This window comes from Chelonoidis abingdonii, chromosome 18 (genome assembly GCF_003597395.2).
Source record: "Chelonoidis abingdonii isolate Lonesome George chromosome 18, CheloAbing_2.0, whole genome shotgun sequence".
Lineage (NCBI taxonomy): Eukaryota > Metazoa > Chordata > Testudines > Testudinidae > Chelonoidis > Chelonoidis abingdonii.
The window spans coordinates 6699700-6713087 of record NC_133786.1 but is presented as its reverse complement, the minus strand read 5'-3'; the positions used below and the strand labels follow the sequence as shown (position 1 = coordinate 6713087).

The 13388-nt window shown below is 40.9% G+C and overlaps 1 protein-coding gene across 1 annotated transcript in view; it reads left to right on the top strand.

Annotated features, from left to right (window-relative positions):
- Nucleotides 1–4783: 4783 nt before the first annotated feature.
- Nucleotides 4784–13388, top strand: part of ARHGAP32 (Rho GTPase activating protein 32) — a 341478-nt gene continuing 332873 nt past the window's right edge. The window contains exon 1 of the mRNA XM_075073474.1: nt 4784–4856. The gene's annotated coding sequence lies outside the window, so the exon portion shown is untranslated. The remainder of the gene's footprint in view (nt 4857–13388) is intronic.

Here is a 13388-nt window from a genome sequence, read left to right as displayed (position 1 = left end):
CTTAGCCAGTTGGTCCCCAGCCTGTAGCAGTGCATGGGATTTTTCCGTCCTAAGTTCAGAACTCTGCATTTGTCCTTGTTGAACCTCATCAAATTTCTTTTGGCCAAATCCTCCAATTTCTCTAGTCACTCTGGACTCCATCCCTACCCTGCAGTGTATCTACCTCTCCCCACACCTTAGTGTCATCTGTGAACTTGCGGAGGGTGCGGTCCATCCCATCAATCCAGGTTATTAATGAAGATGTTGAACAAAAACCAACTCCTGCGGCACTCTGCTTGATACCGACCTGTTGATCACTACCAGTTGAGCCCAACGTTCTAGACAGCTTTCTATCCGCCTTATTGTCCATTCATCCAATCCATACTTGTTTAACTTGCTGGCAAGAATGTTGTGGGAGACCATATCAAAAGTTTTGCTAAAGTCAAGGTATATCATGTCCACTGCTTTCCCCATATCCACAGAACTAGTTATCTTATCATAGAAGGCAATCAGGTTGGTCAGACATGACTTAGATAGTGCCTGTTATGTTGAAGGACCCCGGAAACATTTTACATGCTTAACAAACAGTTGTGCAGATGCAAAGATCACTTGGTTCATCAAGGAAGTGCATCCTCCCTCTGAGATGAAACATGGCAGCTGTTGAATAGCGCACAGCAATGCTGTGTGTATGCTCCAGCTGAAGCACTACAGCGAATTTTGGGAGGCGGAATGTAATTATTAATTTATCTGTTTTGGCACTGTTCTGATTCTGATAACTTTAAATTGCAGAAGTTAAATGTGATGGCACGCTCACGCTTATTTTTAAAGAAAACAGAATGCAGTTGATGTCACTGGAACTTACTTCTTTCTCCTCTAACAGCATGTCTTTCTGTCGGGAATATGCTCTCCTCAGCTCCCACTGCGGTCTGGACTCAGAGTAGGAGTTAGTGCTGCTCATGAGTCTGTGATGTGCTTCGGGGAGCAGCTGTTCGCCAGTGCCATTCCCATGAGGAGTGTTTAGGGGGTTTCCTCTTCACCTCCTCCCATATTTCTTGTCACAAAGACAGAAAGCAGAAATCCGAAGTGCAGGCAGTGCAATGTTTATTGGGGTTAGTTTCAAGCAAGCATATCCATAGCTCTGATGCTGCAGAGCCTTTACCAGGGTCCCCATTTCTTCTTCCTTAGCAGGCATAATTTTACCTATAGTGCACGCCCTTGGTCCCACCCATTACAATTCATGGTCATGTTGTGTTTTGGAGGGCTGTGAGTCAGAGGGCATTGATGCCACCTCTTTTGTATCCCATGGGAGGAGTAGGGAGTGAGGTCACTTGTGCTTTGGTCAGGGACAGGCATTTCTTTGGGTTTTAGTGTTTCTTATTACACCCCCCCCCCCCCCCGCTTTCCCTCTCACTTCTCCCAACTGGTTGCTTGACTTTTTCTTGGGAGAGGAGTTGAGGCAGGACTGTTCTTCAAGTGTATGCTCGTATATTACACTGCCACCATATGCAGCAACACTTGAGCTCTATTCCTTTATCTTTTCTCATGATACTAACAAACCCATCTGGCCAGGCAGAAGCAATACAGTGTCTTTGTTCTTTGTTCACACGTATTAGTAAGGCTATAAGAGTATCAAAAATCAAACCCAAAATTATATCTCAGGCTAACGAACAGGCCTATATTCTAGCAAGAGGTCCTGACCACGCAGAGTTGCAGAAAGGAACCTCTGTGTGGGCTCAGAGGCACACAGGGGAACCTCAGGTGGAACTGATGTTCTCTCCTTTCTGTGACCCTCACCGCAGTTACACTACTTCTGTTCTCCTTCACCAGTGGAAATGGCGGGGAGCATCAGGCTGAACAGAAGTTAAGTGTCCAATAGCAATATATGTAATGGATTATCTTCAAAGATTATGCTTTTTGGCCTAGCCTTGGATATACTGGTAGCATGTTGCCCTGGCGCTGAACCACAACTGAGTTATGGGGGTCCCGGTCCATACTTTATACCCTGAGCTGAAGGGGTGGTGTACATTGTATCTCTGGATTGTGTTGCTCTTGAAACAATTAATGCTCAGAGGACAGCAGTGTCAAGCTGCAGAGGGAGCAGCATCTGGTCCACTGTGGATGAATGGAGGTGCAGCTTGGAGTCCTTAGTGAGATCCTTAGCTGGTCTAAATTATTATAGGTCCTTGAAATCAGAAGAGTGGTGGTGGTGGGCATTAAGGGCAGGGGCTGGGGAAATGGAGTGTTGTGGAGGGTTCCCCTTTCCCCTAAAAGGAGTGGCTTGATTATACATCATAGTCACCATCTGGTTTGATTTTTTCTCTGTGTATTTCAGAAGTTTCACTTGGGCATAAGTTTTCGTGGGCTAAAACCCATTTAATCAAATATAGGCAGGTAGAACTCCTTGCCTGAGGAGGTTATGAAGACTAGGACTATAATGGGATTTAAAAGAGAACTAGATAAATTCATGGAGGTTAAGTCCATTAATGGCTATTAGCCGGGATGTTTAAGGAATGGTGTCCCTCGCCTCTGTTTGTCAGAAGGTGGAGATAGACAGCAGGAGAGACATCACTTGATCATTACCTGTTAGGTTCACTCCTTCTGGGGCAGTTGGCATTGGCCACTGTCAGTAGACCGGATACTTGACTGGACTGGACCTTTGATCTGACTCAGTATGGCCATTCTTATGTTCACGTATATATACACAGTACATGAAAAGATGGTGGGCGGTCAGTGCTAATGAGACAATTGAGTTAAAGTGGAAATGGGCTAATTTCAACAGTAGAATATGAAGGGTGGAAAAATCACTTCTAAAGTGGTAATGAGGCCAGTGTAAACAGGGTGGCCCATTTCTTACAATTGACAAGAAGGTGTGAGTAACAGTAGGGGAAAATTAGTATGGGGAAATTAGCTTTTGTAGTGACATGGCTACCACACTGAAACCTGTCATTCTATTATCTGTATGTGGTACATGTAAGAGGCTTAAGAAAAACTAGTTAATCTTAACATAGACTCAGGGGCTGCTCCAGGCCCTAGCAAGCTAAGCGGGTGCCTGGGGCAGCAAGCCACTGGGGGTGCTCTGCCGGTTGCCGTGAGGGCGGCAGGCAGGTTGTCTTCAGCGGCATGCCTGCGGAGGGTCCACTGGTCCCGCGGCTTCGGGTGTGCTGCCGAAACTGCAGGACCAGTGGACCCTCCGCAGGCAAGTCGCTGAAGGCAGGCTGGCTGCCTGCCGTGCTTGGGGTGGTAAAATGCCTAGAGCCGCCCCTGCATAGACTTACTTTGTTTTATTGTTGTTCCGTTGGCCAATACAGCTTCAAATGTTAAGGGGATGCAAAATGGTCTCTCTTCCACAACAGATACTCTGCTTAATTCTCAAATGCTTTGCACCTTGGGTAGTCTTTTACACCTATGCAACGTAGGTGTAAAATGCTACCAAATCAGATTTCTGCATTCATGGAAAAGTTGATGTTTTTACATCTACCTTGCACAGGTATAAATGACTTCATATGGTGCAAGGCTGGGGAATCAGCCCCTTTGTGTCATCTTCCACATCAACCTTTCTGCATCAAATGCCCTCCCTACTCCAGCCTGCCAACCTCCTTTCTTATTTCAGATTCCTTCATAAGATTTCTTCCCTCCGCAGCACCCACAGAAAGGTAAATCAGTCACAAATAATAATCAAGTAATCCAGCCATTCTGTACTTTGACTTTTCCAGTGTGATTGGTTTATCTACTCTATCTTGTTTTGTTAGAATGTTAAGGTCTTTGGGAAAGACTCCCCTGTATTTTGTATCTTGTTTAATAGTGAGTGCATTGTTAGGGTTTTAATAAATACTAATGAGCTATAGCCATGCATATTTTTTTATACCTTACTTGTAATCATTCACTGAAATCTGTCTACTTTTGGCCTTTTAATGCTGGAGCAAATGCTACTGCTTTATGACTTAAAAATCTGCTTCCACAAAATATGCCTCAACAAATCTGTATTTACTTGTAAATAAGGAAGGTTTTGCTTATGAAAGCATTGACGTAGAGGTCAGATAATAAGGGTTATATTCCAGACTGACCATTGACTTGCTTTGTGGCCTTAGGAAAGTTACTTAACTCCTCTGTGCCTAGGATTCTCATCTGTCAATCGGGCGAGGTAGTAGGAGGGTGAGGTTGTGACACTCATTTCGTTAATATCTGCAAAGGGTTTTGAAATCCTCAAATGGAAGGTGATAAATATTATTGTAATATTTATTTTATGATATTTGTAAAATGTTAATATTTAAAAAAGCTTTTTCCACAGCACTAGTGAAGCCTGCATGTAATTTCTAATACTTTAAGAATGGCATCTTGACTGACCATTGGAGCTATTACTACCAGCAGTACATGGGCAGTAGAATGAAAGTGCTTTGCATGAGTGATGCTTTATCACTGATTTTATGCCTGTCTTTAAGATGGAGTTTCTTTATATTTCTTTCCTCCACTGTGTCGTTAGCTATAGTGTTGAGAAATAGCATAATGAAGCAACAGGAGGTATGTATAATGCACTGAGATTATCAATAACTGTTACTGTACCTTAGAAGGAATGTAGCAAGTGCCGCATGTACTTTATTCCCAGTTTTGTAGTGGTTGTGATTCAGTGTGGCTGCCTGTAATGATTTGTAGTATCAGGGTATACGTGCATGGGCAAATTTAACAATGATACAGGTGTTAGTTGAGCACATCTTTTGGTATCTACAATCCAGGCTATCCAGTTTTTCTGTAATTAGGTGATGGCTATCTTCATCTTTCTTCCTTTACTGCTCCCCAGTGGCTATGTCTGTCCTCAGACCAAAGAGAAACCTAGCAAGAATGGGATGTATTGCGATCAAAAGATTGCAGAAGAAGAAATGGTAAGCTAAACTGTGTCCTATCTTGTTTCCCTGAGCATATATTCAATAATGTTGGAGTAGAAAGAAGACCTGAAGGAAACAGATACCTCCACATTAGAACATTAGGAATTTGTAGCTTCGAAATACTAAACTGCAGTTTTGAGGCATTTGTGTCTCTCTGCTTGCGAGACACAGCAAGCCAAACAGCACTGATGTCAGTTATTGAGTTTGGTGAGAATGATGGAAAAGGATGTGGAGGCACAATTGTGTTCTCAGCCTGCAGAAATGACCAAGCCAGTGAGGGCAGAGTTCCTGGGCCAAAAACCCACCTGATGTAAGTAATTGCAGCTGTGTGGACTTCAGCAGAGCTATACCAGTTAACAGCAGCTGAGGCTCTGGTACTGTGTATTTCTGGATAGAATATAGGTCTTTACTCTGATGATGTAAAGATCACTACTGAAGATTTTCATCATAAAGAATAGCATGTGGCTATATTAATATTTAGTGCATGCATAGTTATACATTCTGCATAATGTGAAGATTCTGATGAATTTGTCATCTTCTCTAGGCATGCAGATTTGGAAAGGTGCTTTTTGTTTGTTTAAAAATTGAAATAAATGGAGAATAATTAAGTTAAAGAGAACATGTGACATTTTTTCTACTATGTAGAAGTGAAATTAGAAAAGGGGAATGTTTCTAATGCTGAACTAGGAATATTTTATCTCCTAGAGGCATGTTGAACGTTTCAGGTGGAGTTATTAATCATGTTAACAGCCACTGGGATTTCACTGGATTATTGTATCCATGAATATTCCTGATGAGTCACAGTGTTGAAAATGTTGCCTTTTGGACAACTGTAATATTCATTTCAAGTTTAAACTAACTTCTAAAATATATCATCAGTAAGATCAGAAAGAGGTTAATAATGAGTTCAGTTTAAAAAATGCCGTAGGACTTCCTTTTTTAGGATAACTTCTAGACTTAAATACAGGTACGTGAGATACATACAGCATATGAAGCCATGAATAGGAAACGAGGCTGGATATCTGCAGATGAGAGTCTGTTCATAGTTCTGCCCAGTTACTCAGTCTAGCCTGGGCAAGTTAATTAACTACTTTGTGGCATATTTTATCCTGCTATAAAATGTAAATAAAAATATTTATCGATCTTTGCAAAGCACTGAGAGATTTACCTCTTAAATGGTATTTGGTCTAGTTTGGTGTGTAAATAACATGCAAACAGGAAGGAAGATAACATAGGATCCTTGCCTCCAAAGACAGAAGATGTTTGTTTAAATTGGTGTATAAATACGCTCCAGGAGCCATTATTATTTTATTCTAGACATTAAACTTTCAGAATCTGTAAATAATTTTTGCTTAAAATAACCAATTCTTAATTGGGGCATTCATTTGCATATGGTACATAGTCCTCAGAAATGTCTCTCCTAAAATTCTAATCAGTTTTGCTTTTTTAAGAACAGAGTTCTCTAGTTTCCTTTCCCTCTTTCTTTCACTTTATGAAGTACACCTGTACCCCGTTATAATGCCACCCAGTATAACATGAATTCGGATATAACGTGGTAAAGCAGCGCTCCGCTGGTGCGGGGCTGCGCGCCCCAGCGGATCAGATCAAGTTCAATATGACGTGATTTCACCTATAATGCGGTAAGATTTTTTTGGCTCCCAAGGACAGCGTTATATCGAGGTAAAGGTGTATGTGGTTGAACTATGACTTTTCAGTCTTCAGTCTCTGACTGTAATGCTCCTATTGACGGTAGCAAGTCTTTTTTCAGTTATCTAGCGGAGAATGAACAGTCATTCAGATTGAGTTGGAATTGTATAATCTTAACATCCCACGGTGCATATTTTGACCCATTTTTTGGGCTTCTGAACTGTTTACAGAAAATGGGAACTTTTAATTTGACTGCCTCACTGCCCTCTGCACTTAAAATTGGTACCCCTCCCCAGATTTACACATTTTCTGAATCGTCTCATTTAAAAATTAAGTGGATTTTCTTATTTTTGCTATAGAAATTCACATTCTTTCACAGAGTAATTATAAACCTTGAACACTTGCAGTGGGGGAGAGGAAAATGAAATTGGTCACGCACAAGGGAGAGGAAATGTTGGTAAGTAGGGCTTAAAGAGAAGAGTTTCTTAAGCACCAGTAGCATTTTAAGTATAACTTGTGTATCACTCTGCAGAAGAGCCATCAGCTTTGAAAAGCATAAGCAGTATATGTGTTAATTTTCCTTTTTGCAAAGCTGAAATTCACAATCAACAATCAATAAACGAGAGATGCTGCTGAATTTGATTTGAGAGAAGCTGCGTTTGGTTAATCCTATGAAGTTCATTTGCAAAGGAAAAAAAAATTTTCTGTAGTGCACCCGCTGAAAATCAGAATTTCACTGCTGTTGATCTGGGTATCCATCACTGTGAGGTTGAGGTCATTGTTGTTGACAGCTCCTACTCTTCTACCTATAAAAGTCTTTTATTACTAGCATGTTATGCTACTTCATGGCTGCCATGGTAACACATGAGAGAAGACACTGCGCTTGCATACTAACGCTTAACAGCACAGAGCGTAGCTGTGAATCTAGCTGCGGGGAAAGAGTTCACAAACCCACCAGTGATTCTGGGAAATGAATCACCAGTGAAAACCTGAGTAGGGAGGGATTTCCGTATTTCCTTACTAATAATCATGTGTCGGATCAGATTTAGGCTATGTTAGGAGAGGAGAGCATGACAAACTGCAGCCCTGACATACCATAAATTAGAAGTTCCTCAAAAGTGAGACATTTTCCCAGAGCCACCCCCTCACCAGGTTTCAAACCCTGGGCTCCAGCTTGAGCTCAAACACAAGCACAGCTATTTTTAGCGCTGTAGCATTAACCTCAGAAGCACAAATCACTTGACCCAGGCTTTTTGACTTGCTGTTGCAGGTCCTTTTTTTGCAGTGTGGTCATACCCTTAGTGACATGGGAACCTTTGAAACTCTCAACCAAAATCACAAGTGAAATGGGGAGGTGGGTTGGGGGCAGAGAGACCAGGGTGAAATGAGGGTGGAGTGCAGCGCGCTGGAGGGTTGAAGGCGGAGATGAGGGGTTAATGAAGATGAGAGGAATGTTTTACAGAGAGCCTGGGTGGGGGAGAAAAAGGATATTGACCTTTTGGTGGAAGAGGAGATTGGTGATTTCAAGTGAGAGGAAGAGTTGGTCAAGGAAGACCTTGTTCCTTGCATTTTGGATGGAGTGAATGAGAGAGGTGGAAGAGGGGAGAACTGGAGTTGTGGAAGATAATGGGGGAAGCAATTAGTCTTGGCTGGTGTGTTGATTTGTGGAGAGAGGAAGAAATGAACACATTGAGAGAAACTGCTGAAATTGCTCAGTGCCTACACAATTTATAAAAGTAGTGAATGTGACTGTCTCCATGCGTACTTTAAAAGGGAATCCTGATGTCCTGTCACTCTGAAAGCAAAGGGACAGCGATTTATTGTATTCATCTCTGCCCTAGCTTTTCTCTTTATTTTTTCTTTTTAGAATTAGATAAAATGAAACTGCATAATTCAGTCCTTCGAATGACTCCGTCATTCTTCTTCCTGCCTGTAATTGGGAGTGCGCCTGTAGGAGATTGCTAGCTTATGGTGGGAATGAGCGTTAGTAGATGAGAGAACAAATAACGTGATAGATGTGTGGTCTTGTTGCTTAGTGTCAGAGGGGTTGCTGTGTTAGTCTGGATCTGTAAAAAGTGACAGAGTCCTGTGGCACCTTATAGACTAACAGAAGTATTGGAGCATAAGCTTTCGTGGGTGAATACCCACTTGTTGCTTAATGCACTAATAAAAGGCATTCAGATCCTACCATGATGAGTGTGGTGTAAAAATCTGTTTGCAATAAATAAACAAAAGAGGTAGGCATGCAGCAGAGCGGGACCTGCCCTAAAAATATTGTTTCATATACTCTTCAAATTTGGAAGAAGTTTAAAAATAAAGTACATAAACGAAAGATGCCTGTTAGCTTCCCTATTTTGATGTGAATTTATTTAGTCATAACTCTGTACCCTCAGCCATCCTTAGCAGATCGATGTCTTTTGTTAGCCTAAGACGCTTTTGTTCATTTCAGGAATCAGAATAAATATTTGTCATTGTTAAAGGGTCTTAGTCACGTTAAATGATGTATTTAAAAATAATTTGCTGTATAAATTAACCTTTTAGATTATTACAGCTGAAACTCTAATTTAGTTTGAAGTGAGTATTCACCCACGAAAGCTCATGCTCCAGTAGATCTGTTAGTCTATAAGGTGCCACAGGACTCTCTGCTGCTTTTACAGATCCGGACTAAAACGGCTACCCCTCTGATACTTTACTCCTTTTTGTGATTGTTTTTTCATCTGTATTCACTCTGTATAAAGACGCAGGTCGATTCATAAGCATCTTTGCTTCCTGGTTCTAATATGCTGGTGTAGCATTGTCAGTGGAGGTGAGAGCCCCTTGTTAAAATTCTGCTTCTGAATTGAAAGAGTTTAGAATGATTTGCCCACCTGTGATGGAATGACCCCCTTTCTGGGTATCACTAAACCAACCCTGTAATGGATGACTTCCTCTCTGTGGTTTATAAAAGAAGAATACTTCTGAAGATATTTTTGAACCCTCAAACCATTCACCCACATCCAAGCCAAATATTGATCCTATTGATTTGAGTGGGATTGGGATAAATCCCTACAGATTATTTTTGGTATTTATCTGTTCATTTCAACATCCAGCTGATGACAGTTACAATCTGTTCCTGATCTAAGGCCATGTCTACCCTTCCACTTATATCAGTAAAACTTGCGTTGTTCAGGGGTATGAAAAAATCCCCGCCTCCCCCAGGCAACATAAATTTTGCATAAGTGCTCATGTGCACAGCTCTCCTGCCAACATAGCCACTGCCACTTGTTGAGTTGGTTTTATTATGTCGACAGGAGAGCTGTCTCCCATCAGCGTAGAGTGGCTACATGAGTGATCTTACAGCAGCACAGCTGCAAGCTTGCTAGTGTAGACATGGTCTAAGGCAGGAGTGAGATAGAGAAAAAGAAAAATGCTTTTTGAAGATATTTTTGCCTCTGGAATAATCTAAATGGTACGAAATGGCAGGTGTTTTCGAAAAGAGCTATCTTCACTTCCATTCCCCATTAAAATGATACAAGCAGAGCACTCAACTTACAGGCCCAGTAAAAGTGCGATGCTTTGGATTCTGCTCCACACTGATGATTTCATGGTGGAAGGGCTTCTTTTTCGTTTCCAAAGCTCCAGAATCATGCAGGAAGCTGAAATTGGTGAGACTTTGCACAGCAGACCCATACCTTGCATCAGGAAATTTGATTTCTTTGTTTGGGTACACAGGTTCCCGTAAGAGCAGTGATTCTCAAACTTTTGTACTGGTGACCCCTTTCACATAGCAAGCCTCTGAGTGTGACCCCCCCAATACATTAAAAACACTTTTTTCTATATTTAATACATTTTTATAATTGTTGGAAGCAAAATGGGGTTTGGAGTGGAGGCTGACAGCTTGTGACCCCCCCCATGTAATTACCTCATGACCTCCCTGAGGGGTCCCGACCCCCAGTTTGAGATCCCTTGCATAGCACTATCAAGAGAGTGCGCTGAAGCAACAGAGTGCTCCAGAACAGTTGATGAGCTTCTGCGGAAGAATTGGCAATGCTGGCTACTTCTAGAAGGACTCTGATGTGGTTCTCCTTCCAGTATTATGGTTTGATAGTGTTCTTATTAGTTCCTGATATCCGATGTTTGTTTACAGATGACAGAATATTGAAAATCACTGCATGTACATTTAGCCTAAGACTTTAAAAGGTTTCCCTCTGACTACATTAATTGAAATGAAAGATTCAGCCATTAAACAAATCCTTCTTATCATTTGATTTTCACCCTCAACATAGTCTTGAAACTAGACTCTTGAATGTCAGAATTACTCACGATTGTGCACTATGGAAGGGCATATGAAGTGGGATCCTGCAGGTGGATCAGTTCTGGGTTCGGTTCAGTTCAGTATCTTCATCAATGAGTTAGATAATGGCACAGAGAGTACACATAAAGTTTGCAGACGATACCAAGCTGGGAGGGGTTGCAAGTGCTTTGGAGGATAGGATTAAAATTCAAAATTATCTGGACAAACTGGAGAAATGGTCTGAAATAAATAGGATGAAATTCAATAGAGATAAATGCAAAGTACTCCACTTAGGAAGGAACAATCAGTTGCACACTTATGTAATTGGCAATTACTGCCTAGGAAGGGATTTGGGGGTGATAGTGGATCACAAGATAAAGGAGTCAACAGTGTAACACTGTTGCAAAAAAAGCAAACATCATCCTTATGAGCATTTTAAGCAAGACACAAGAAGTAATTCTTCCACTGTACTCCACTGATTAGGCTTCAGATGGAATATTGTGTCCTGTTCTGGGTGCCACATTTCAAGAAAGATGTGGACAAATTTGAGAAAATCCAGAGATGAGCAACAAAAATTATTAAAGGTCTAGAAAACATGACCTATGTGGGAAGGTTGAAAAAATTGGGTTTGTTTAGTCTGGAGAAGAGAGGACTGAGGGGGAACATGATACCCATTTTCAAGTACATAAAAGATTGTTACAAAGAGGAGGGAGAAAAATTGTTCTCTTTAACCTGTGAAGATAGGACAAGAAACAATGGACTTAAATTGCAACAAGGGTGATTTAGGTTGGACATTAGGAAAAGCTTCCTAACTGTCAGGGTAGCTAAGCACTGGAATAAATTGCCTAGGGAGTTGTGGAATCTCTGTCATTGGGAATTTTTAAGAGCTGGTTAGACAAACACTTGTCAGGGATGTTGTAGATACGAGTGGAGGGGACTGGACTAGAAGATCTCTTGAGCTCCCTTATAGTCCCATGATTCTGTGATTATTATGTATTAATATTATACATTATTGTGGGTGTATGTAGTATTTTTCAAGCACAAGTGACAGCTCCTGTCCTCAGGATTTTATCATGTAAGGCTTTGAACCTGGGAACACTTAGCACGTATAATTTTACTCATGTGAATAGTCCCATTACAATCAATTGAGACTGTTCATGGAAGTGAAGTTATGTACATACCTAGTTGTTTGTATGACTTGGGGGCTAAATGATTCTGACTGTAGTCAATTCAAATAATCCTGACTGTCTCCTTGTGGTTTTTTCAGTCTGTTCTCAGTTTCTATTAAAGCATGATGTTCCATGATATGTTCAGATGGTTTTAATTAGTGGTTTAGTTAGCCAATATGATCCAGTCTAGAAGTGTTATGTAATTGAGCAATATCATCTTATGTAGATAGTCAAAACATTGGCTTGATCTTTTTGTCATGAAAATAAAACTCCAGGATTCTAACCCTTGTGTGTCAGGGAAAGATCATAGTAAACTGTATCCAATACTGGGACCTATTCAGTGTCCTGTAGTCTAATTCTGTGGCTGATCCCAGTCTCTTCTATAAGTCTCTGTTACCTTTGTAGAGGGAATCAAAATATAAACGATTAATTTTTCCAAAGAATGCTATCTTGGCATGATGGCGAAGTACGATTGATTGAGAAATGCCTCCCAGCTTTAATAGCTCATTCTTTCTTTCTTTTCAAAGTGTCCTGTGTACAGCATGCTGTTGTTTTTCAGAGATTGTGCTGGGCATTTCAATCCTATTGAAGCATTTCTTTGACAAAAGCTGCAAGGGGAGTAAAGATTGGCACCACGTGAAGCCATTTCTGTGACAGTAATTTCAATGAGGCAGAGAAATGGAAAAACTTAAATGGTTCTTGTTGCATTCCTAAAACTCAAACTTTGTGGCCTTTCTTGTTGGCCATATTTGATTCTCTAATTCTTTTACGTGCTAGATTTCTGCTCATTTTGAGCCTGATCCTGCCAAATTTCAAGTGGCTGACTTCAGTGGGAGTTGAAGGTGCTGGCAGGTTTAGGTTTTTTGTTTATGGCAAACTAGTCATGCCAGATGTTGAGCCCATCTTGGGAGGATCAAACCCCTTTATGCTCAGCATTTTGCAGGATTGGGTCCTTCGTTCTGGAAAATGACCGAGTGTGTATTGTGCTAGGTGTGGGCTAGCAATTTGAACTTAGGACCGTTGTAGCCCGGGTTGAATTACTTAAACTTTCTGGGGTTCAGTTTTCCCATCTGTAAAATGGGAATGGGAATACTTCCCTACCTTACAGGGGTGCTGAGAAGATTTATTCATATTTGTAAGCTACTTTAAATATGAACAGTGCTGTGAAAGCTCTAGGTGGTATTAGTTGCCTCATCAAGACAGAATGATCTTTTATCTACAAGCATCATTAAGAACATGACCTTGAGCATTGTTGGCAAACAGAGTTAGAGTTAAAATTATCTTTGTTTCTGCTTTCTTTCAGAATTTTTCTTTTCCACTTCATCCTGCAGGATCAGAAGTAGGTTTTTTTTTTGTTTTGTTTTGTTTTTCTTCTTCCAGTGTGGAATTATTTTGTTTTCAGGAAATTGGGTTAATTTTAACTAACATTCAGGTACTTTG